Genomic DNA, 25,898 nt, shown 5'->3' with positions numbered 1-25,898 from the left:
ACTCCTGCTAAAGGGAAAAGGAGATTTTGCAGCCATGAGGGTATCCCCAGCTTGAAGACTCAGCAACCGAGGCTAAGGTCCCAGGTCTGAGGTCTCATCTGCTCATTCCATAAGCTCTGTGGGGCCTCTCAAGTCCTTGCTTGCTCTTGGATCAGTGAAGGATAGCAACTGCTTTTGTCTGCCCAACAACCTTTCCCCTCCACAAGAGCTGACTACTTCCAACGGTAAGTGCCCCCTTTCCCCCTCAATGTGTTTTTGGAGCGGCTGCCAATCACACTGCTCTACCCAATGGGCCTCCCACAGACTACAATCACTTTTTTTTTAATTTTTCCCTCCAATCTGGCTGATTGGAGGGAAAAATTTAACTCTCTTTTTCCCTTTTTATTAGAGCATCATAATTATACATAATATTGGTGTTCATTTTAACAGAATAACACATGAAAGGAATTTTTGTTTTGTTTTGTTTTTTTGGTACTGAGGGTTGAACTCAGGGACACTTGACCACTGAGCCACATCCCCAGCCCTATTTTGTATTTTATTTAGAGACAGGATCTCTCTGAATTGCTTAGTGCCTTTCCATTGCTGAGGCTGGCTTTGAACTCATGATCCTCCTGAGCGACTGCGATTACAGGCATGCACCACTGCACCCTGCCAGGAATTTTGATCTTAATCCCCATTCCAAGTGGATGGAAATGGAGAAAATTAGGCTAAGTGAAAGGAGCACTCTCTTTGGATGTTGCTAAATTACAAGATGCCTACCCCAGAACTAGTTAAGGCGATTCCTACTCTCCCTGCCTTGCAAGAGCAGAGTTTATCCGTGGTAGGAGAGAGTGAGACTAATGTGCTGAGAATCCAAGAAATGAAGGATCCAGAAAAAAGACAAACCGGCAGAGGGAGAAAGCAACTTCACCTGAGCTTCTGAAGACTTCCACTTACATGGGACAAGGCATCCTTTGTACCTGAGTCAGCTCTAGTTGGACTGCATCCTTTGTACCTGAGTCAGCTCTAGTTGGACTGCCTATTGTTTTCTGTTACTAACCCATAGCTTAACCTTACATAAAACAGATCTGTGAACTTACACTGTCATCTTTAGCTCTTAGCCCTGGCGTGTTGGCCTGAGTGAAAGCCCTCCAATGCTTCCCCCAGACCCTGATTTTTAAAATGTAGACATGTTTCCAACAGAGGAAAACCATTATTTCCATAGATGATAAATGGAACGAGGCTGCAGATGGCCAAACTGAACCACGGTGCAGCAGCCGCCTCTCACCGACACATAGATCCTGAGCTGAGGTACTTGCCGTCCCTCTGCTGAGGCAGCTGGATATTCCAAAAGATTAATATTGTTTACATGAGCTATTAGTCTCCATGCAGGAGAGATGAGCCTGGCAGAGGAGAAGGTTTGATGTAAACAACTCCATCTCTATTGCAGGGTACGGGTCACTGCTTAGACACTCACTCCAGGGAGAGTTTGCCAAATACTGACATTATGGTTTGGATAAGAAGCGACTCCCAAAGATTCAGGGGTCAGAGGCTTGGTCCCCCATGCAGCAGTGCTCAGAGATGAAGCTTTGGGGAAGTGATTGGATCATGAGGGTGCTAACCTTCTCTGGGGATCAATGAATTAATTCAATGGTCTGAAAATTTAAATGGATTATTGGGAGGTGGTGGAAACTGTAGGGGGTGGGGTTTGATTGCAGGAAGAAGGAGACAAGCCCTAGGAGGGTATTTCTTATCAAGAGTCCCTTTCTTCCTTCTCCTTTCTCTCTCTCTCTCTCTCTCTCTCTCTGCTTTCCGGCTCCATGAGCTGAGCAGCTTGCTACTGCTGGTGCCTTTCTGCCGTGATGTTTCTACCTAGAAGCTGGTGGACCATGAGCTAAAATAAATATTCCTCCTCTAAGTTATCTTTCTCAGATATTTGTTACAGTGATGAAAAGCTCACACAGGTGGTTAGGTAAGCACCGTGGGAAGGGAGAATCGCACAAGACAGGGTCCTTCCTCCAGGAACATGGGCTGTTTGGGAAAATGAGCACCGGTGAGTCCATCGATGTGGTACATAAGGTTGAACGTAGATCTGTGCCATCAGAATGCCTAGATTCAAAAAGGCACTGTGGGCCAGCCTCGGAAGTGACCAGGAGCCAGCTACAAACATCAGTTGCATTTCTGTAGCAAGCTACCTAGCCTCTATGGTCTTTTGCCTCTGTTTCCTTCTCAGAAAAGTGAGGATCACCACAGTGCCTACGTCATGGTCTAATGAGGATCAAATCAGGTAATAAGAGCAAAATTCCTGGTAGAGAGTAAGTACACGCTGGGTAAAATGGTATCTGTATTGTTATCATCATCCTTGTCAATCATTATCATCATCATCACCACTACTACCGTGAGGACTTTGACACAGGCCACAAAGGAGGTAAGAGCTCTCTGGGAATAAGGAGGAAAGAGGTGAATTGGGGGTTCCCAAGAGGCTTTTTGGTGGAGGTGACTCTTAAGTGGGACCTTGAAGGAGCAGAGGTAGAGAGCTACAAAGCCAATAGGCATCAAGAACTAGAGCCAGAGTCGTTCCTGCCGTTCTAACCACCTGGCTTATGGAAGCAAGGAGGGTGCCCTAGTGCCCACCATCTGAGCTACATTACGGCTTGTGATAGTGGCCTTGTTAGTAGGTCTACGGCTTGATCCTGGAAGCTGGGAGAGCTCATGTTTGCTCCCAGCTCCATGAAGTGGGCAGTCTTCAGTTTCCTTTTTCAGTTCAACCTTAAGCCCAGTTGAACTGTATTCTCCAAGTCACCTGCCCAGGCCTGGTCGCCAGAAGGTGTTGATGCCCAGCTTGGGCAGGCCCAACCCAGCTCAGTATTAAGCTTAGTCCCTGGCATGTGACAAGCTCTCAGCACATATATAAATACACTGTCTAGGTGTACTCTTTATCTCACTTAACCTTGAGCTATAGCCTCTATGACTCATGATAAAGAAGCATGCTAATTCCACATCAGCAAAAGGAAATTTCAGGCACAAATCCTCCAACACATAGAGCTATGATTAACCAGAAGGGGGATCCTACACAGAGGCCACTTGCAAGATTTAAATTGGTGCATCAACATTTCTAGGAACTGTTCTGATGTAGATTCTTCTCTCTAGAGAAATATATGTTCTTTTTTAAATGTAAATGAAAAAAAAAATCTTTGTCCTGTTACTGGCCCCTTGGCAACAGCACCAGGAGATTGCTCAGAATCTACCCGAAGAACCTACTCACTCCATGTTTGCCAGGAAGATTCCCTTGCTTTGATTCTTTTCAGCCTGGGAACCCCAGGGAATATGCAGAACCCTGGAGAGAAAAGCAATATAAAGACAGTCATTTCTCTCTGAAACAACAATTTGTATTTTCATATCTTTGATACACAGTCTAATACTCAAATCAATAGGCCAATGGAGATTCACCCAGTGAAAGTTTAATAAGGAAAATAGCTTAAAAAAAAAAAGATTTGGAAAGCTAGCGATATTACCTGCAGGTGTGTTAGATGGTGGGGGTGGGGAGAAGTCAGGTTTTATTTTTTTCCCCCCCTGTGTAATGAAACAGAAGCTAAACCTCTGAGTTGATTATAATCACATAGAAATCGGAGCTTCTGGCTGTTTTCTGTTCCCCCCCTCATCCCTCCTACCCTTGGCCCCAATCAATATGAGAAGTTTTATCTTCTCTGATGAAAACTCAACTTTCTGACTGTGTTTTTGAATGTAGGTTTCCTCAAGTCTGATCTGGCTTTGCAGTCAGGCAAATCAGCCTCCATATTAAAGGCATGGGTTCTGGGCATCCAAAGCCAAGTCCTCCTGCCAACGATGGGTGAGAAAAATGGGTAAAAACAAAATTCATGATACAAAGACGGCTCACAAGGGTTGAGAAGGGCCAGAGAAGTTGAGCAGCAGATAGAGGCTTGATCTTGCAGAGTTCCTTCCTTACTGCATGGCTGGGTCTTTCCCCTACTGAGCCTACTGATCAAGGTCAAGTTCAGTTCATCAAGGCAGAGGCCTCTGCAGCTATCTTCTATGCTATATTCATTCAATAAATAGTCATTGAGTACTTACTGTGCCAGACACTGTCCTAGGCCCTGGGGATGGATAATGAACAACAGAGACGAGCTCACATTCGGGTAAGGGAAAGCAGAAAAATAAACAAATAATTAAAATAATATTATATCCTAAAAGTGCTAAAAGAAAAAAAATTAGAGGGTTACTAGACATTGGATTAGCATTTCTGCAAAAAGAGAAGGAGGAAGTAGTGTTTGACATTTAATGAGAAGGAGGAGAGTATTGGGGGGTATGGCACGGAATCTTTCCAGATAGAGAAAACCGCAAGTTTTCTAAGTCAGTTCAGTGTAAAAAAAAAAAAAAAAAAAAAAATTGATCAGAAGAATAAAAAGGAAATTTGTATGGCCTGAGTGTAAAGAGTTAGTGGAGAATGGTATGATAGGATTAAAGAATGAGTCAAGATGAGTATCATCTAGGATTTTGAAGAGTTTTATAATAAGAAATTGTGATAGGAAATAACTGCTCTGATGTATGTTTTGGCACTGCATGGAAAACGGACTGTTGGGGGTGAGTGGCACGGAAAGTTAGAAGCTGAGAAAACAATTAGAAGCCTACTGCTGTAGTCCAAGCCAGGGATGATGGAACTGGAACAGGTGGTCGCAGAGAGACGTTGAGAAGTGGAGGAAAACGGGGGTATGTTCTGGAGATAGAGTGAATGGGCCCAGATGACGTGTTAGAGAGAAATAGGAGGAGAGGACTCAAAGGTGCCTCTTAGGTTTGAATGAGCAGCAGGTTGATGTCTTAGCCACCCCTGAGATGAGGGGGACAGGAGAGAAGCCAGGAGTCTGCCTTGGGTGCTTGTTGTTTGAGATCTTTATTTGAAACCTGTTATAATTTGGATCTTAAATGTCCCCCAAAAGCCCATCTGTTGAAGGCTTTGTCCCCAGTGCAACAGTGTTCAGAGGTCAGGGCCTTGGGAGGTGACTGGATCGTGAGGGTCTGACCTCATGAATGGAGTAGCCCATTTGCGGATCCAGTTTGGGGGAAGGAACTCTGTCTCTAGTCTCTCTCTTTCTCTCTCTCTCTCCTTCCCAGCCTCCATGAGCTGAGCAGCTTCCCCCACCACATGCTTCTGCCACAACGTTCTGCCTGGCTACAGGCCTAAAAGCAAGGAACCAGCAACTATAGACCACAACCTCTAAATCATGAGCTAACATAAATCTTTCCTCCTTTTGGTTGATTTCTCTCAGGTGTTTTGTCACAGTGACTCAAAGCTGACTAACAAAAAACTCAAGTGGACCCATCAGGAAGGCATTTGGATGTAGAAGTCAAGAGCTTAGTCGTAGGGACCTAAATCCTCTGGACCAGCCTTCGAACCATCTAACTCTGACTCCTGCTCTTCAGCCTGACCCTCATTCGCCTCAGTGAACTAGGTGCAGGGCTGGCTGAGTTCCAGTGAGTGGGTCAGGACAGAGGATGACCTGTCATGAAGGTCAGGAGGCTCAGCCCTGGATCTTTGGTGTATGGTCTGGCACCTAGACACCTAAATGTAGTAGCCCTGTTCACCTCTGTCCAGCCCACATTCACAAAATACTGGGTTCTAGCCCAGCTTCAGTGTTCTGGAACAGGGTACCAAGGGCAGAATACTACTTTAGATAGAAGATAACTTTGCTCACGTTCCCAGGTGTGTGCCGAGATGGTTCCTGGTTAGGATTTATGACCCTCCTGAGACTGGTTGAGCTACACACAATACCCACAAGCTTTATTTATGGACTTTCTTCCCTGGCCAGAAAGAAAACAGCAAAATCCTCATTCCTCCCTGGATGGAAAGGGATATGGATCCTTGGGACACTGGCTCTGGTTCCCAGGAGAGCCAGCTGGGCCAGTCTCCATTCTACCCATCAGGTATTAGCTGCTCCTCACCCTCCCCGCCGGCCCCATCCTGCTGTCACGTCTCAGCTCTCCTGAGTCACCCCAGCTTTAATTTGGGCTAATCTTCGCTCCTGACTCAGGTAGGTGTGGTGGTGATAAATCAAAATGAGGACACAAGCTGTCAGTAATAAAGCAGGAGAGACTGTCAGTCTAATCAACTTTATTAGCCGCAAGTCCTAGGCAAGCCTCCAGCAAGCTCCCCTCCTTTCCTCACGGCCTCCCTGTAGTCTTGAGGAAGCCACCCGCAAAGCAGATGCGACCATGTTGGAGCTAAATTAGTGGCGAGGAGGTGGGAGGCTGCGTGGCTCCTTCAGTGCACAGCTACAGATCCTGCCGGCAAGAGGCAGCAGCCGGTCCTTAAATTCTGGGGGTTGAATTCTGAGGGTTGAACTCTGAGGGTCTTCTCCCCCTCTGGATGGGGAGGCTGCAGAGTTTAAAATCACAGTTTATAACCTCCAGCATTCCGGAACTAGAGAGGATGGGAAGACCCCATCTAAGCCGACCCTTTGCTTTAGGGCTGGGAAAGATACGTACCGAGGCCTCTGCGGACCAGAAAGAGTGTGTGCCAGAGAAAAGTGGCCTTGATTCCCGGTGGCTTTGTAGCTCTTGGTTCCAGACTTTGCTGAGACCTGTAATGCTACTACTCACCTTGGGGTCTCAGACCTGTATCCTTAAGATGTATCTTCCCTTTTCTGCTGACATATCCAGAGTAGGTTTCCGTTTCTTGCAACCAAAGCTGGTTTTAAAAAAACATATGAAAACATGCCATTTTGTCATAAGCAGATACTGAATAAGTCTCCAGTCTGGCTTTTCTCCGAACCTCAGGGCTATACATCCAGCTGTCTTGTAAGGCTGCCCACTCAATAGCAAGTGAGTGTATTGATTGTAAATATTCTAATATTAGAGAGAGAGCTGGAATCCCCCTCACCCATTCACAGCACTTTCCTTGGAGACACAGACCGTCAGCAATTGGTTTGTACACAGCTAGACCTTTTTCAGTGCATTTGCATATGTACACAGCCAGACAAATAGCACATAGATACATAGATAGCATGCTTTCCCTGCTCAAGATGTCTTAGCCTCCACTTCAGAATTATTTACCGTGGTCTTTTTAACTGCTGGGTCATATTCCACAGTCTGGTTATACTGTTCAAATGTTTAGGTTTTTTTTTGTTTTTGTTTTTGTTTTTTAAGTAAGATATTTGAACCACATCAATTAAGACTGCTGTTTATTTTGCCTTGGAATTGCTCCTATCGGGCGATGTTGGAGAGTTGTGTGGGTTTTGGGGATCTGGCTATGAAGAGATGGTGTTGGAGTGATGGCCAGTGTGAATAGGGTGGGATGAGTTTATATGGTTTCCCCTCCGTGTTCTGTACCGTTAAGATATTTCCAGCTGTGCTGGTGTGGGATGGCTTCCAGGAATGCCCCTACTGGCTCACCCTGTGACATCCTGGGAAGGTTCAAGGTCAGAGGTCACGTTCCTAGAGGGCCGTGTCCCAGGGTGCTCACTGGCAGGAAGTGAGGAAGTCAAGGAAGCCAGAAGCTGGTTCGTGCTGGGTGATTCTAATCCTCAGGGACTGCAACAGGACACCAAGAGCTGTTTTTCACGGATCCCCCCTCAAAATGGGAGTTTTCTTCTGCAAATGAATCTTTCCAATTTCTTTCTCTACCAAAAAAAAAAAAAGTGATACTACATAATCATTGTCACCTAAAAAAGCTATCAAAGGGTACCAATCCCAAACAGGGAGGGAATAAGAAAGGACTTTAAAGGTGTGCCAGCTGGTAATTCATAACCATTATGTTATTTTTTTATGAATTTTCTAATGTATGTAGGGTGCTTCTCAGTTTATTAAATTTTTCTTATTCATCATGATTTTTTAAAAACTCTCAATCAATATTCACCTCTATCCTTCATTTTGTGTTCTTTTTTTTTTAAAGAGGACCCCCCGGTTGGTCAAGCTCCTCAGAGCCCACGCTGACATGGATGATAAGCTGGACGAGAGGAGCAGCTTCCCGGGGACAGGGTGGTGTTCTGGGACAGGAGGTCAATTCTGGCCACAAAAGAGGAGTCCTGGTTTGCACAGACAAGAGCAGCTGCAGCCCCTCCCTCCAGCACTGAGGTCCTCATTCCCTCCAGCCCTTGTTTTGGGCTAAAGGCCAAATGATTTCCTGTGTTTTCACTGTTTATCAGCTCTCTATTATCATGATGGCAAGAGCCACCCACTCAATAAAGCAAAGCAAACTCCCACAAACAGCTCTGTGTGTACAGGCCCTGATTTTATTTCCTAATTAACAAGTCATCTTCAGCCAATCTGATGATTTGCTTGTCATCCCATTTGGATTTGTGGGCAAACAAATCATCCCTGGGCCTTGGGCATCAGTGCCCATGGAGAGGAGGGGGAGGAAGGTCCCCTCCATGAGCATGACTCATTCCTGTGGCTTTTCTGTCCCTCCTCCCTGCCCCTCTTCTGTCTCTCTGCACCGAGTTCACAGGCCTGCAAAGCTGTCTGTGTTCAGGCTGCTGAGGCTGAGGCGCCCGGGCTAAGCCCTGGGGAAGCCTCTTTCCTCTGCAGCTGCCCAGCTCTGTCCTTTCCACCTCTTGCACCTGACAGTGCCAAGGCTCTCACCAGGGAGGAGGCCCCATGAGGAAGCCTGCAAATGCAGAGAACAGGAAGGAACCTGTTGGTCACCATGCATCAGGTACCTGGCCTGCCCATTCTAGAGTCTCCTTATGCGCAGCTGGACAATAGAGCTCAGGGATCCCCAGAGAGGAGCAAAGGTGCCCAGAAGGCATGGGGGTGTTTCCCCTCCTCATCCACCAGCTCTGTGTCCTGGGCCTTTGTCTTCCCATCTATGAAAGGAGGCAAGAGGAGTAGCTTGAGGTCTCCCAAAGGAGGTTTTCCCTCCAAACTGGGCCAGATGTGTTTTGAGGATTCTTCATAATAAGGCTTTGTGGGGTTTTGTCTTGATATTTGAATTAGTTACCCATGCTTAAAAAATAATTATTGATTTTAAAAATGCTTAAATACCATTTTATAATATGTAGATTCCAATGGGAAGGTAAAGGAGAAGTGACAAGGGGGCATCGTGAACCGGAATCGATTTCCACACATCCACGAGTTTATTGGGATGAACCAACTACTATGTACAATTATAAAGCATGATTTTTAAAAATGTAGATTCCAGGCTTAAAAAAAAAAAAAAAAAAAAAAAAAAAAAACGCTTAGAAGATTTGGCATCCAGTCTCAGAAAGATAAGTATTTTTTTTTCCCTCGTATGTGAAATCTAAGAAAAATAAATTTGAAAAAAATAAAATAACCTGAAAGTAGAAGGAACACTATTAGGGACAGAAAAGTGCACCAGGCGAGGCTGTAGGGTGGATCAGAGAGAGAACTAGAGAGGGTGGGTATGATCAAAACTCATTATGTACTTGTATGGCAATGTCACAGTGAAATCACTAATTGGTGCAATTAATATGTGCTGATAATTATAATTTGACAAAAAAAAAAAAACGTGAAAAAACAAGATCTGGCATCACTGGGTCCTTAGTGGCAGTAAGGAGCTACCACCATGCATGGTCACAGAAGAGCTGCAGCTGCCCTGAGTGGGACATGTGCCCTCTAATTCCCTGCCTCTCCCTATCACATCCTACCAGGTCCACCTCACCCGTGTGCTGTCTGTGTAGTAACCAAAGACCTGTAAGTTAGTGATAATGGCCTTTTTTGTTTATTTGTTTACTATACTGTGGTTTTAATTCTGTATTTTATTACTGCTACGTATTATTAGCCCATTCTGCAAGTGCTTACTGAGCTTCTCTTGTGGTCCTGTTCCTTTGCTGAACAATGAAGAATGCGAATGCGTAAACGGAAAGTCAGAGAACTCAGACTTGAGTTCCAGGAACCTGGGGACTGTCCCGATGAGGCTCCAGGACATAGAAAGAGGCCTTTCTACCAAGAACTGGGAGAAAAGACCACTTTAAACCATCCTTCTTTCTGGACCCCAAATAACCATACAACGGACATTTACTTGGTACCTAACAGTTTTGTATCTATTACATCTTTGAGTCCTTATCACAACCTGGAGGAGTAGATATCAATCATTTCCAGATGCTCACAGATGCTAAATGACTTGTACAGGTCGTATGTTTTTTTTAATACTTAGCACAGATTCAACCAGACCTAATTTTAAAATTTGGCATCTGCCATTGTGAATGCTTCAAGTGCTGTGCTGACCACAATCTCTGTCCTGGGGTATCAGAAAATAGACCTTGCCCAAAGAGATATTAGAGAGGTGACTTAGTCAAAGGCAGAGCACAGATTTCCCCCCCTCCCCCAACTCTCTGCCCTGCGTTTGCCTCCTAACTCCTTATTTTCTCCCACGTGTGCTTGTGCCAAGGGCCACAGCCAATCCCAGTCTTCTCGACTTCCCATGGTCTAGGGAACGATACATTTAATTTGTCCTTTGGGTTGACCAGAGAATATGTGTCCAGTCATTTTGAATGATAGCCTTCGAGTTCTACAGAAATGATCAAACGGATTCTAAGAAAATGTAGGAGATGTGCAATCAGGGTCTAGAGGTCTAAAAGTCCTTCCCCCTCTGGGGACAATACCCCGAGTTTTCCTAGGCCCCACATCAGCCCTGACGGGGCTCCACAGGTACATGAGTGGTAGTGGAGATTGATGAGCCCTGACAAACTGCCAAGGACACCTCCAGCCTGCTCCTGCCTTCATGGGCATGTATGACGCTCCTTCTCTAACAAGCTTCTCCTGCTTAAAGGCAATAAATCTGCTCTGATTTAAGTGACAGGTTGTTGGGATTGTTTCCTTTGGCTTTGGAAATGTAAACCCCCAGCATAATCTGGAGGAGAGGAATGCATCAGATTTGAAGGCTGGGATTTTTCAAACTGCATAGGACTAGGAGAAAGAGCGTGTAGGGACTCAAGATATTCAGCTGGTGGACAGTGGGGTTAAGCTCAGAGCGAGGCCATTGGACTCCAAATGGTGTGATGGTTTCCCATCATGTGGGTCCATTCTTCTTTCTCCAGGCTCCCCACCTTCACGTAGGTGCCTGGGATCCCATGTCACTAGTACCCTCCCGTCACCCAAAGAAGCTGCCTATATCAGTGCTCCAGACACCAGAAGCTTCTTCTCTCCATCTTTTACCCAAACAAATCCATCCCACCTAAGACATACACACTGACTCTCTTCCGGGTGCTAGTGGTTAAAGATCACCATGAAGCCTTTACTTTTGCAGAGAGTCACACTTTTTCAAATTCTTTCTCAGGGTGGGCCTGGAGCACTAGTGAAAGTGAGGGATTGAAATAAGGCGAGGCCTGAATGAAATTTCATCATGCCAGATACTGGAGGGGACAATCGGGTGCCAATGTCCAAGGAGGTACAAAGCCCCAGCTATTACCCAGTGTAAGACCCCTAGTCTGTATTTGACGTGTTCTTGTTAAATAAATATACGCTCATGAATGGATGGATGGACGAATGAATGAAGGAGCACATGAATGCATGGAGACCTGAGTATAAAGTATCTTGGCAAGGCCACCAAATTCAGAAAATCATAGTGGGAGTAGGGAGGAAGGAACAAAGACAAGTACTGAAGTCAGGATCAGTGGTGGGGGACAGTGCTATGGCCGCCCAGCCTCCACGCTCCCTTCCTCTGACAACGGACCTTGATTTTCTTTGGAGATAAAACCCTCTTCCTCATTGCATACAGTCTGGGTGGGAATGACCGTCAGGTGATTCTGGGAAAGAGCTAAGCATATTACAACCAGGCCCATGAGTCCTGCTCTTGAGAATTGAAACCCTGAGCAGGGGGGACAAAGAATCAATCAATCAATCAATCAATAAAGGATGGGTTGTATCCTCACCCACTGGAAGTGCCCTGGTTTTGTCTCCTCCAACTTTGTCAAGTCCTTCCTATGAGCAATCCTATATCCTTGTTATGATATCTCTTAAATGTTTATATTAGCTAAAGTGATTTCTGCCACTGATAATCAAATATTCCTAAGTAATAGAAGATCGCAGGTCAAGAAGCTTGACAGGTCTTGGGCAGTTTCCTAGATATTCTCTTAAAAACTGTGGCTTGCTCTATGGTCGTGGGCCTGATGTCTAGTGAATCTGTCAGTCTTAGAGACTAGAGCTCTCTGGACACCAGTAGGTCTCTCCCCGAGCCTTGCTCACAAATGCTAAGTCAGCAGAATGAGAGCTCCTTCCTGGACATTGGTCTCTCGTCTCGGACCCGCTGAGACCCAGTTCTCCTAAAAAAGGGGGCCTGAGAACTAGGCAGCTGCTCTCACAGGACACAAATGCCTTCGGTGTAACAAGCACAATTAGAAATTTTCCCTTTGCTTCCTTCAAAGGCTGACAGCCCAGCCAACGGGGCACACGGGCTGGTATAAGAACCTACTTGACAGATTTCTCAGGAAATTCTCTTTCTGGCTCTCTCTTTATCAAGTAAAAATCCTCCCACACCTTTGTCAGACAGCCTTTTAAAAGAACATCACTGCTTCCCTGTCCCACTCTGGGCAGCTCTGAAGTCTCATTTCAGAAAATGAGAAAGACCAAGACAGACAGACAGAGAAAGAGGGAGCCAGCCGAGGCAGGGGATGGAAGAGAGTCACATCAGGCCTTTCTGATGATGGGTTGGGCAGGAAGGCGCTGGTGAAGTGATTCAGCTGGACAGGGGAGAGCGGCCAGTCCCCTAATGAGCCGAAGTCATTAGCAGATCCAAGAATCACAATGTACTTCATGTGCACTTTTTTTGGCTTCTAGGGCCAGAGACATATCCTAGCGCCTCACAGAAGTTACACGGGATGGGTGTTAGGACACAAGATGGCGTAGACAAAGCTGGCCAGCCCCCCTACAGGACCCAAGACAGGGGCAGGAGGGGCAACTCTGTCACCTGGACCTCTTATAATCCCCTCCCAGTTCCAGGTCTCTGCCCTGTTGGGCTGGTTCACCCCCTTGCCCTCTCCATTGCCCCACTCTTCAGACACCACCTCCGTCTACCAACTTCTCGACATATAGCTCAAGTTCACAGTCCTCAAGAGAGAGGACATGACAGACTGGCCACTTGCCACATCAACTAGGAAGTCCTGATCGTCAGAGGACTCCAAACTCTTCTGAGTTTTTCTGTCTTGTCTGAGGAATGGCTGCCTCCCACCCCCTTGATCCCCTCACGTAGGGCCGGGTGGCAGGGGTCCGAGAGTGGTGGGTGCACTGGGAGAAAGAGTCAGGGAGGGGAAGTGGGGCTCTGGGGGGTGGAGAAACTGGGGGAGAGTCTGTTACACCTCTGTCACTGTCAAAGAGGCATTTGGAGGTTCTATCTAGGAAACATCTCCAGGGACCCCAGGGACCTGGAAGCAGCAATCAGTGACCATTAAACTGAAGAGAGTTGAACACCCAAAGAGGACTGGGAGTCTGAGAAGTCAAGAAGACTATTTGGGTAAACCTTGGAAGTCCGAAAGAGGGGGCATATAGGCCAGAACTTGTGTTCCAAGCAGATGGGTGGTGAGAAGAGTTTGCCCACTCAGCCTAGGCTACATATCTGAACTCTTGACAGAATGAAAGAAATTGCTGAGGCTGGCCACATACGATAGCAATCAGAATGAGTAAGAGCCCGCAGGGAGGGTCCTGCTCATCACCTGGCCCACAGTGAAGACTCCATGGGATTATGACTTTAAAATGACTTTTAGCCATATTCAGATAATTTTTAGGCATGGCCCAGAGATGCACACCTGAAATCCCATCGACTGAGGAGGCTGAGGCAGGAGGATTGCAAGTCTGAGGCTAATCTGAGCCATTTAACGAGACTCTGTCTCAATATGAAAAGGACTGAGGGTAGGGTCCCTCTGTATCCCATTCCCAGTACTGAAAAAAAAAAGGATGATTTTTAAGATTTAAGGTATTTATTACATCAATGATTATCAGCCTGAGCCAGTTTCTTCTCCCAGAAGAACTAACCTGAGCAGGGTGGGAGGCAGCTCAGAAAGCAGCTCTGCCGAGGAAGCAAACCTTACTCCGCCATTCCCCCCCTCCCTTTGTTTCCACCCACAAATACCCCCAGGTTAAGGGCACAGGAAAGAAGTCATGATGACAATCACAGTGAGGATCATTGTCCTCCATTTTTGATGGTTGCAAGAGAGAGCTCTTCCTCCCAAGTCACCTGAAGCCAAGTTGGCTGACCTCCAGGACAGGACTTTTCCACTGCGATGACAAGAGCCTTCTCCTGGAAGAAGAGCAGCCTCCAGGTACAGGAAAGGTCCCTCCTGCTGGGCCGATGAGCATACTCTTCTCCCTTGTGTCCTGCCCAGAAGGTGACAGCCTCCGGTATGTGCTGGGAGTGGGGAGGAGTGGCTGAGCAGAGGCAATCAAGGTGGCAGCAACACCAGGGCCCTCGAGGGTGCCCGAGCTTTTCAGAGGCCACCGGCATCGCACACATGGAGGGTGGCTCCTGTGCCCCTTGCCCAGCCGAATCAGAGTCCCTTGTTAATGAGGTCGATATTAGATTCTTTATTCCTGATACTCACCCTATCTAAAGACACGGTCTCTGTAGGAAGCCTAGCCGGTCCCTTTCTTTTCCTTCTTTCCTTAGCTCCGTCTCTCCTCCTCTTTCCCTGTCCTTTTATATTCTCTGGTTTGTCACTGATTCAGCTTGTCTGCGGCCCTAACCAAGTCACAGACTTTAAGAGCAGGACCTCTTTCCTCTAGATGAGGAAACCCCGAGGTCCAGGGCAGGGCAGGAGTTTGGTAAGGTTACGCAATAATTAGTGACCGATATGGAGAAAACTGGAGTTTCCAGCATGGTCCCCAATCCCAGGTTCAGAAGGGGTCACTGCTCCTGAGATGGGGGCACGAGGCGTGGCGTCTTCCAGTGTGTGTTCCGTGGGACCTCCCTGCAGTACTGGAGAGCGCTCCGGGTGAATCTCATCCACACCCAGTGCTGTTTGGGATGAAACCCGAGTAAAGGGGTCTGGGTCAGTTTTCTCAGGTAACACTGGGTCGGACAAGAACCCATGTACTTCCTTGATGCTGGGCATCTCTGAGCCTTCAACACATACAGAGGGAATTTCCTGAAACGGGGGGGAGAGGCATCCTCAGTTATGTATTATTTTCCAAAATTATTTGACCTTTGTTTTTTTCAAGGACCATCTTTCAGACTAAGGTCCAACGTAACATGCGTTGGAAAATGCCATTCATCAACCTCATCTCAAAAGCAGTGACCCCTTCTGAACTGTCTGTGGCGAGTGGGGGGGGAGCAGCTCCTCTGCACCCACAGACTGGGCTGTGTTCCTGGAAATGCACGGCTTTCCAAGAGAGCTGCAGCCTATGATAAATTCAAACTCACAAAGTGGTCTTTCTTTCACCTGCATCTGGTTCCCAAACTCTGCATTTCATGAAATATTTCAGGTTGGAAGGGGGCGGAGAGGAGGAGAAGAAATGTTCACCCGGATCCTGAGACTCTCCCTGCCACGCTTAGCCCAGAACAAATTAAACCAGGGGCTCCTCAGACAGAAGTTCTGTAATGAGAAGCGAGAAACAAGCGAACCGCTGGGTTCTGGGCTGAGCCTGGGCCAACTGTTGGTAATAAAACACCACAAGCGGATATGGAGGCTTTGGAACGAAAATACCTTGTAGCTATTATTTTCATGAGTCTCTGCCCATCCACACGTTCTCTCTTCCATTCTTTTAATCTGGAGCTACTGCGAGTCGGTATTTTCTCACCTTTGTAATATGAGAAACAAGTTAATTAAAATCAATCCCATGTCTAGTCTCTGAACGTCCCTGCTTTGGCTGCAGATCTGTCAGCGGTGTGTTTTGATAGCAGCGTGTGCGTGAAGGTGGTTATTCGGAGACACTGATAATTGCATTAATTTAGGAGGCATTAGCTAAGCCCGATGATTAATTACACAGGTAGCAGATAGAGCTGTAGCTACCAGATAGCTGCAAGAAAAAGGTAGAGTCGCCAGCTTCCTTTATCCGGACCCAAACTCCCAGAACATTCAAATAACCAGGACTGCGTTCATTGCTGGTGGGTGTTTTTTAATGGTGACCGCAAAAAAACCTTTACACCTGCAAGCCCTTTTCTAAATTCTAAAAGAGATTAGAGAGCTATTTGTACAAGGTTCGTTGAAAGGAATTTTATTGGACTCTAACTCTTTGAAACCTGGCCATTTATAAGGGATATTTACAACATATCTCATGAAATCAGAATTTCTAGTTAATTAGTTTTTATCCAATTTCCTCATTCATTAACCATTCTGAAATAAATAGAAATTCTTTCTTTCTGTCTCTCCCATTTTTCACCAGAGACACACGTAGATGAATGTACATGCTCATGTCTTCCCTATAAATATTAAGACTACACGCAAGTATCTACATGGGTAGTAGATTTAAAAATTGGAAAACAGATAAAGTCTTATCCAGCCCACCTCTTTCTACCTACTGAAATATTACCCATGTCTTATGCCCCCCCCACCCTTGCTTTTTCTTGAACAGTTTTACAGATGTTTGATTGGGATATCAGAGTTTTGGCCAGTGCCCAATATCAGACATTTTTCTGGTCCATAAATAAAATGTGAGCAAAGACCAATTAATGTAGCTCTCTAGCCTGGGTATGTTTCACATGAGGCTCCTGAGGTGGCTGTTAACCCAGATCTGCAAATTAGAAACTAAAGCAAAGAGAAGCAAATAGTGTGGGCAGCACTCACAGCTGCCCGCCTCCACAGCCCAGGCTCTCGCTCACGGTGGGTGGGCAGAGGACTCCTGGAGTTCAGTGGGTAAAGAAGGATCTAGTTCTGCTCCCTTTCTCTTTGGAGCCATGGAGACCCTCTGGAGACCAACTGGCTTGACCTGCATTCCTTTGGGTCTAGACTGACCTTGGGCGTTAGGTTTAGGTGTGATGTGTCCCCCCAAAAGCTCACATAAGAAACAGTGCAAGGACATTCAGAGGTGAAATGATTGGGTTGTGAGAGCCTTAACATAATCAGTGAATTAATCCCCTGATGTGGACTAAGTGAGTGGTAACTGGTAGGCTGTGGCTGCAGGAGGCAGGCACTGGGGGTGTGCTGTGCCTTGGGGGTATTTTGTATCTAGTGAGTGGAATATCTCTCTCTCTCTCTCTCTCTCTCTCTCTCTCTCTCTCTCTCTCTCTCTCCTTTCTAATCATCATGTGAGCCACTTCCTTGGGCCACACACTTCCTCCCTGATGTTCAGCCTCACCTTGAGCCCCAAGGAATGGAGCCCAGCTGTCTTTGGACTGAGACTTCTGAAACTTGTGAGCCCCCAAATAAAATTTCCTCCATAACATTGTTTTTGTCAGGTCTTTCCGTCACAGCAGCAAAAAAAAAGCCGACTAAAACAATAACTAAAGGAGAGAACACAATTTTTACTTTTATTACTCAGCTAATGTGTGAGTATATTTTCATTATAAAAGATACACATGATTGGCCTATGCCAGAAATTTCCAAATGGCTCTTTAAGTATCCTGTATTCCCTCTCTTTCCACTGCTGATGGTTTGGTTTATACATTCTTCTGATCATCTCTGAGTGCATTTATATGGATCACAGTTGTGTTCTACGTTGTGATTACATTAGCTTTCATAAGACACTCCTATGTTTATAATATGGCTTAGAAATTATTCCATGGTGGTACAAGCAGAGCTCTCTCCCTCTCTTCTAGTACATACTACTCCAATTTTGCTTTTGCCCAAATCATCTTAAAAAACATCTTTTGGGGTACACATGCTAGTAGATCACCAGGCTAGATTTCTTAACATGAGATTTCTGGCTGATACAAGTTCATTTTGTCCCTTGGGGGAAAAAAAAATTTACACCTTAAAGTCCTAACCCCCTGCTCCTCAGACTGTGAACTAACTTGGAAATACAGATGTTGCAAATGTAATTAGTTAAAAATGGGGTCACCAGGGTGAGTCTTAATTCAGTATAATTGAGGTCTTTATAAAAGGGGAAATATGGACGAAGAAATTTGTCTTCAGAGAGAATGCCACAGGAAGATGAAGGAAGATATTGTGGGGAGATGCTTCTGAAAGCCAAGAAGTGTCAGATACCACCAGGAGCTAAGGGAGAGGCCCAGGACAGATTCTCCTGCTCAGCTCTTAGAAGGAACCAACGCTTCTGATATCTTGATCTCAGGCTTCTGGTTTCCAGAACTAATACATTTGTTATTAAGACGAATACATTTCTATTGTTTAAACCACTCAGTTTGTGGTACTGCATTACAGTAGCACACGCTCATGTTGAAGCTGGATACACTGTCAAATTGCTTTCCCTCTGGAATTTTTTTTACTGTTATTTCAGAGTTCCAGGTCTAGTGCCTAAGAATAGTTGGGGGGGAGGCTTCACATCCAGCAGGTACTATAAGCTTTGCTCACCAACCAGCAATAAAAGAAGGAGTCCAGGTTGTCACCGCGATGGTCCCATTTAGCACTGGAACTGAGTCTATCCTGATTTCACTCCTACCTGTTGGGATTTTTTAGCAACATTATCACAACCTGTTTGGGGTGAGTACAGTGAAAATTGCACCATTATAAGCCAGTATATGTGCCTTGCAGTGAGCAAAGAAGGAACACAAAGAGGGAAGGCTGGGAGGGTCCAAGGACAGAGGACTTGCTCCTAGCTGGCTTGGCCCCTGGTAAAGTGAGCCTTAGAGACTGGGAAGGACCACAGCCGTTTTTACCTCATAAATACCAGACATCTCTCTCTGCCCAGAGGGACACTGTGACACAATGAGCCTCAGCCTGGGCTTTGAGGTGGGGCAGCTTCTCTGCACTTCTGTTTCTCATCTACACAGAGCTAAGTTAACCGCCATCTCACCCTGGACAGGTGCTGACACTTCCCCATGTCCCTAGGGTTACATTGGCTCTTCATCAGATGGAAAGAAAGAAAGAAAGAAAGAAAGAAAGAAAGAAAGAAAGAAAGAAAGAAAGAAAGAAAGAAAGAAAGAAAGAAAGAAAGAAAGAAAGAAAGTGTTGATGATAATGATGGTGATAGTTTTTCTCCCCTGGTTTAGTGCAGGGAGTGGTGTGGGTGTTTTGAGAGAATAACAGAACAAATGACTATCTCCAGAATTGTATAAAACGTGCTGAAGGTAACAGTGGTCAAATGTGCATTGAGTTCTACGATGAATTACTACACTATAGTGCAAAAAAAAATCCCTTCAAAAGGTAGAGATCACTCGCACACATTTACCCTTATAGGGTGACTTTTTCCTGTAGGACACAAGGGCCACCAAAAGAGCAGTGGGTGTTGATGGTACATGGCAGCCAATCTCAAGGACAGGGTGGGACAAGTTGTGTTTAGTATTTTTTTTCCTGCCAAAATAGTGGGGAGAGAAGCATTGGGCTAATCTGGTCACAAGGGATTCACGTTGGCTCAAGCAATGCAGGAGATTTGTGGTCACTGTGTCTGGTCTCTTTTGCTATCTGCCCAGCTCTGCTTTCTTGTATGTCAATTCTATTCAGGCAGGGTCTTGGTCTGTGTTCTCCTGAGTAAATCCAGTACAAATCATAATTTCTTTTCTCAAAATAACCCAGTGACTATCCAGGGATACCATCTCATTGAGTCAACATGAATTGTGCACCCAATTCCCAACCAATCACCAGGACTGAAAGGATAGAAATAGGATTGGCCAAGCCTGGAGCACATGACACAGACTTGGGGAGGTGAACCGACCCCAGGTGATCCATATGGGGAGGGTGTCAAAGGCGCATAAATGACCTCCACCCTTGTCTTTGCATGAGTTCAGAACAGTTGGGAGACAGAGATAGGGTGGGGCAGATGGAGTAAAAATGACACAATTATTACAGGTCAACTAGATTTGGAGAATGTGCCTTCGTTGTTCAGTAGTAATGAACTCCTAAATACTAAAAACCCAGAAACAGGCAGCCTATCACAGATGGAAATGGATAACTACAGGTCTCTTCCTTGGGATCTGGCCCTGCAAATCTATAGTGTAGCAAACAAAGGATGTGTCTTACCCCATGGCCAGGAGGGAGAAGGACGCTGAAAAGACCATGGCCAGTTGCTAGCCACAAATGTACCAATCAGATAAGGCACCCCCTCTCTTCACTCCAGGGAGAATAAAAGGCCAGGGGAGGCCTGGAGCTTACACTTGGGAACAAAATTAATCGGGACTAGGAGCCCCACCCCTTACCCTGTAGCAGATGGTCATTCCTCAACAGAAAATCAAGGTGATGCTACAAGGAAGTGAGATGGTCTCAGAGCATTGGAAATGGCACCAGTAAACTACAAACATCAAATATCTCCCTCCATTTTCTTTCCCAGGAGTGCCAAGACATCGATAGTAACGCCAAGGTGTGTCCTTGACACATTTACATATAGAAGTGGAGTTACGTATTCCAGTCTGACTTAAACTATCAGGACTGAAGGCAGTTTATAAAATACTCTTTGGGGAGAAATGAAAAGAGCAGAATCAGTCACCAGTGTGATCTGAGGTCAAATGCCAAAAAATCACAAGTGGCATCACACACGGAGTCCTAGACATGAGGTCAAGAGAACCGGGCTCCAGCCCAGCTCAGCCTCCTCCTCCGGCAGGTATCCTTGGACAAGAAGCCTCACCTTCCTAAACTCCAGTTGCCTCTTGCAGTGGGCATTGCAACCCTGTTGACTGATCTCAAAGCACTGTGGGGATCAAGCAGGTCAAGGAGGGAAACCCTTCTAAAGATAACAATGGTTAACATTTCAAGCATTTGCCATGCACCAAGCCCCGTTCCAAGAGCTTCATGTATGTGAACTCCCTAATCTTTCAAATAATCCTACAAAGTAGGTACTCGTAGGAAATCTTCATATTCTAGATGAGGAAACCAAGGCATAGAGGAGTTGAGAAGCTTGCCCTAGGTCTGATAGACATAAAGAACCCAGTAGCTATAGGCACAATAAGGCTATCACTGAGGACAGACGGAGCTCAGGCAAGTGGCCTGAAAGAAGGGCAGTCAGCCCAGAAGGAAGGTGGCCCTGGCCCTGTTACAGAGGAGGAATTTCTGAGCAAGAGACACTCGAAGTTCAGACATGGGCATGTGGGCCAGGGCAGGGTATAGAGACTTGGGTGAGGGCTGAGCATCAAAAAAGCAGCTGGACTCAGTTTCAGAACCTGAGATGGGCTGCCAGGCTGGCACAGGCAAGATCCTCACAAATGTGGTATGCGTACCAACACTGGCATGGACACTCTTCAACTTCTGTTAACATCAAGTTTTCCCTAATCTGGGTTCTTCCTCACCTTGATGTAAGGAAATGAAGGGGAACTATGACACGGTGATTTTATTTGAGCCTTAAAGTTGGTGAGCTACCATGCTACTCGGGATTGGCCTAGGCCAGTGACTGCCATCTGTACCACGCCTGGATTTTCTTCTAACCAAACAGGTTCCTGAGTTTTCTCAGCAGATTGAAGATTAGATCTGGAACCATTTTTCTACTGAAGCCTATGCTTTCTAGAAAGGAGAAGAACATTCTTTGCCAAGCCTCTGAGCTCCCCAAAGACAGAGGGTTATAGATGTTCCCTCTGTCTAGGAGAGAAGAAATCTTTTTTTTTTTTTTTTTAAGCACCTGTCCAAATGGTGGTCCACGGTATTAGATGATTTAACTTTGTATTTTAGCCTACGTTTGATTTTGCTCTAAGATTTATAGTAAAGCCATAAATAGATGAGTCATAGAGTTTCCTTTGCCCAAATAAGGATGGAAAATGGCTACCACACACAGTTCTGCCTTCCCTCCTACTCAGCGCCAGACGTGCATGGCTAGTCAATAATGAGGCTCGTTCCCATTGACCCCAGACATGGTCTTGGAACCCTCCATGCAGTCTTCCAGGCTATCGGAGCCAGTGCACATGATGAAAATACTTTGCTATTTCTGCCAAAAGAAGGAGGTGAACCTGGGAAGGATAAGAAACAACAGAGGCGAGACATAGCATCAGGTGACCAGGAGGAAAAAAAAATACAGACAGAGCCAAGAGCTCCGCCAAGTAGATGATTCTGGGAGACAAGTGATAGAAAACAGTGGTGGAGAATTGAAGAGAGCTGTTGATAAGCTGTAACTCTGGTAACCAGGAAGAAAGTGTTAATGTGACACTTAACACAGGCACCGTAACTCTTTAAGAACTGAAAACAAGCTGTACAGAGAGAGTCTTTAAGGGACCAGACACAGACAGTAGATAATGGTAAGATAAACACAGTGGTTGCTTAACTCTGAGTTTAATGGCTATAAAAACGTATGCACATACATACAGAAAGCCCCTTTCTAATAAGACTGGTGATAGTTATATTTGCGTGTCTATCATGCGCCAGGCACTGTACTGAGCAGTTTATCATGCCTCATGATACAGAGTTTTTATGAACCCATTTTACACACAGAGCAACTGAGGCTCATGCAGATTAAGTAATTACTAAAATCAAACAGTTCTAACATGAATCAAGATTTGATAGTACCCAGTGCCTCCCTAAAATAAATAATTACATATTTTTATTAGAACCCTGCAAAGAACAAGAGAGAATCCAGCCTAAGGTTTTCCACTACTGGGGAAATTCTATTCTTATGCATGTATTACTTGCTTACTGATTCATTTATTTCTTTATCACTCATCCAACAAATCTTTACTGGGTGTCACTATGTGCCACGTACTTGGTAAGCACCTGAGGTGTCATATGAACAGTCTTGGGCCCTGAACTCATGTAGCTTTACTGTCCTTTCCCTGCAATTGAAAAGTTGCACAGTAGCTAGGATAGCTTAGACCAAGTCTTTTCCTTGATAGCTGGGGACATGGAATTGTGATTGAGGGATGGAAAGAACTGGAAGCAGTCCCCTTGCCCAGCTTTGAGCTTAAAAGTCAGTCCCGCCCACCTCAAGTCTGGCTCTTTTCTTGTCTGGGGTGAATGGAAGCAGTGGTCCCACTTATGGGTTGGTGCTTGGGGAACCAAATAACTTTGCTGATCAGAGGGTTTCTCTGCTCCCAGATGGTTCTGATGTGTAGGCAAGATGAAGACCAACTAGGAATGGAAGAAGGTCCAACAAATGCTTCCTCAGTCTGAGGTGCAGAAGATGGATCTCCACCCACCAACTCCAGCCTGCAGGAGATGGAGCACCCAGGGATTCACAGTTCTTTGGCCCATGATGTTCCCTGGTGGGGGATCAGCTTAGGATTGGTGTTACCGTGATTCAGCACCTCACTGCTCCTTGAAAGACCTTGCAAAGGAGTCCTTGCAAATCACTCAGGATCCATCCCTAGGCAGCAGGCCAGAAATGGTACCAGGAAACCCGTTCGTGTGGTCCAGCAGAAATAGTTGTTTGGGTTTTATTTCGGAGACTATTTTAAGAATCTGGTTTCAAAGCTTCAGACAATTTTCAAGTTCATTACAAGTTCAAACGGGCTCAGTGGGTATTAGGGTCTTCTGCTGATGTTAGAAAAAAGAAAATTACCTTGGCTTGGTTCATAAATCTATAAAGAGAAAAAAAAATTGGACTTGGTTTGAATGCACTTTGGGCTCTTGCAGGTGAATGAATGTTCTTAGTTCATGGTTTCACAGGTTCAAGACCCTGAGGACAGCATTAATGGGCAACATCAGTCCAGGTGTCCCAACCAGGGCGGGGAGGCTGGCTACCAGAGCCAAGTTACCTGGACTCCCAGACTGAGAAACAGGCTGTGGAAGGCGAATAAGTTTCCCAGGGAAGATAAAAGCAATTCCCAGGAAAAAACCTCCCCCTGTGACTGAGCTCACACCCCAATCCCTCTGGATCCCAGGAGCTCCCGAGGATAAATGAAATGTGCTTACAAATATCTCCTAGTGGAAGGTCAACGGAGACATTTATAAAACGGTGCCTAGAAATGCAAAGGTGAAAAGCAGGGGAACGGGAAGCCCCGGGCTAACTTGGACAGGTTAACAAAAGGGAGTTAGTTGCAGGCTGACCTTCTGCTCCATTGACAAGTGATTTTGCAAGTAGGTGACTTACGAGGACTTCTAGAGCTGGAGAGAATGGTCCCCTGGGAAGGGAAGGGTGAGCCTTGGGCAGGGACAGGTGGGATGAAATTAACAGTCTTACCTCTCCCACTAGGTTTTATTAAGTCTGCCTGCTAACTCTCCCCTCCTAAGGACTCCTGACGGATCTGGGGGAGGAAGAAGTGTCAGTCAGGAAAAGATACCAGGAAAAACTGTCCATGTGCTCACAGCACTGATGGGTAATGAGGGACACTCGTGTTCTGCCTGGACCCATCCACAGGGGTCCACTTGGCCCATAGAAAGATGCTACCCAATTGTTCCATCTGACATCCCCTCCCCAGTTAATTCCCATCCGATCTAGCTGAGCATATCTTCTTTCTTTATTTATATTCTTGTCTGTGATTTGTGTCCCAAACCTGAACTTAAACATCTTGAATTAAAAATGGCAGGAATTTTTTTAATTAATTTTTTTTTTTTTTAGTTTTAAGTGGACAAATACCTTTATTTTACATTTATGTGCTGCTGAGGATTGAACTCAGCACCTCATGCATGCACTCTACCCCTGAGCCACAACCCCAGCCCAGGAATTTTCCTTAGCTTATTTGGTGCACTACACCCCACACACCCTCCGCAAAGACATGGAACAGGGCCTGCTCTCTAAAAATGGTTCAAAAACTTATTCAAGTGAATGAATAAGGAATCAGGCAGAGAGGTAAAGAATCCAGAACCTTATCCAAAGGTCCGTATGAAGGACCGTAATCATCACGTCGGGGAGGTCCAGACAAAACAAGAGTCTGAGAGCCTGAGCCGCCTCCTGGTTGAGGCACCCAGTGACAAAGGGGATGTAGGGGGCAACCAGGGGACATGTGGCTGGATGTGGTAGGAATTTTTAGGGCCACAAACAGAAGAGGAGATGGGGAAAGAGCCACATAGGAAGTGAACTGGTGAACTAGGAGAGAAAAGCGGTATTGTAAACATTTCTCCAGAGTGCCGATGGGCTGTTGTGGCTAGGCTCCTTCTTTCTGGATCAGACTCACCACTTCCAGTCCCAGCTCTGGTCTTAGGATAATAGATCAATCTCCTCGAGTCTCCGTTTCCCAAAGTGTCCTGTTTTGGGGGGCTGTGGTCAGGATTTAGAGAAACGAGGGTGATGCGAGTTTGGCACACAGCCCTGCCCGAAGCTGTAGTTCTAAGCCAGCTCTCCAGTGCCTTCCTGAGCCCCAGGCATTAGTTTACCTTCACCTCACACAGATGTCCTCACTCCCCTACGAAATTCACCTTAGATCAGAGGTGGTTGGGTTTGCTTGGGAAGGCAGAACTTGTTCTGTCCACTCTGACATTTCACAGGATTGCCCTTGCCCCAAACTGGCATCCAATCTTCTTTATCAAATCGCAACACTCATGCACCTTTCCAAATAGTATTCACCATAAGCCCAGGGAAGTCTCCCTGGCTACGGCCATGCCTCTAACCTCCAAGGCCAGCAGCTGACCCAAGAGCCCTCTTTCAGAGGAGTTGAGTATAAGAAAGTCTTTTCCTCTGTCTTTCTGTGTCATGGAAACCCTCTTCTTTGCAGGTTCATCAGGATCCTGTGTCTCGGGTTGCAAGATCACAATGAGAGAGAACTAGATTAATTTTCTTCTGTTGAACAGAATGTCCTGGAGAGAAGTTAACCAGCACGACTCTCTATCTTCCCGGGATTGATAAATAGCATGAAAGAGCCTACAACACCACAGACGAGGGCCTGGTGGCCATCTGGAGAAAGCCCAGGGCCCGTCAGGTGGTCTGGGAGCAGTGGGGTGTCAGTCAACCCTACTTTTGCTATCCAGCCTGTGGGCTGAGGCCAGGGCTTGATTTTTCAAAAACACCTTAAGCATTCTTAAATGTTCACCACACAAAAATGTCATTCCCGGGTAGGGCATTGTGAAAGTAGTTTCAAAGTCAAGGATGCTTAAAGCATTCTCTGAGGCATTTGC

At 45.9% G+C, this 25,898-nt stretch overlaps 1 long non-coding RNA gene across 1 annotated transcript; it reads left to right on the top strand.

Moving 5' to 3' along the window:
- The first annotated feature begins 13,229 nt into the window (after positions 1-13,229).
- Positions 13,230-15,730, top strand: LOC120887840 (uncharacterized). The gene is made up of 2 exons (XR_005731131.2): positions 13,230-14,207; positions 15,367-15,730. It is a non-coding gene; the product is annotated as an uncharacterized LOC120887840 (long non-coding RNA).
- The last annotated feature ends 10,168 nt before the right edge of the window (positions 15,731-25,898 follow it).

The sequence above is a fragment of the Ictidomys tridecemlineatus genome, chromosome 15 (assembly GCF_052094955.1).
Source record: "Ictidomys tridecemlineatus isolate mIctTri1 chromosome 15, mIctTri1.hap1, whole genome shotgun sequence".
NCBI lineage: Eukaryota > Metazoa > Chordata > Mammalia > Rodentia > Sciuridae > Ictidomys > Ictidomys tridecemlineatus.
Note: the sequence above shows the minus strand (reverse complement) of the source record. Positions and strands in the feature narration are given on the sequence as shown.